The sequence below is a fragment of the Octopus sinensis genome, unplaced genomic scaffold (assembly GCF_006345805.1).
Source record: "Octopus sinensis unplaced genomic scaffold, ASM634580v1 Contig11955, whole genome shotgun sequence".
Taxonomy (NCBI): domain Eukaryota; kingdom Metazoa; phylum Mollusca; class Cephalopoda; order Octopoda; family Octopodidae; genus Octopus; species Octopus sinensis.
In genome coordinates this window covers 22,501-22,896 of record NW_021832508.1, presented here as the reverse complement: position 1 = coordinate 22,896, position 396 = coordinate 22,501, and positions in this window count along the sequence as shown.

Below are 396 nucleotides of genomic sequence, written 5' to 3'. Positions count from 1 at the left end.
TTCCGTCTACCAAATCCGCTCACAAGGCTTTGGTCCGCCCGAGGCTATAGTAGAAGATACTTGCCCAAGGTGCCACGCAGTGGGACTGAACCCGGAACCATGTGGTTGGTAAGCAAGCTACTTACCACCCAACCACTCCTACAATTCGTAATAGTCTTTAATTATGAAAATGTAATGGGATATTTTTAAACATGGAATGGCTCTGAGGGTCCACCCAAGTAAAATAGGAATGGCAGGGATTCATTGGTAGAAATTGGTTGAGATTCTGTGGTTTAGATCCCGGAGAAATGGCACCAACACGTAACTTTAGAAAACGCGTAACTTATGGACACATTGAAACTCCGACGTCTGGCAGCTGACTTGGCAGACACCCATAAAATTATCAACCATCTTTCA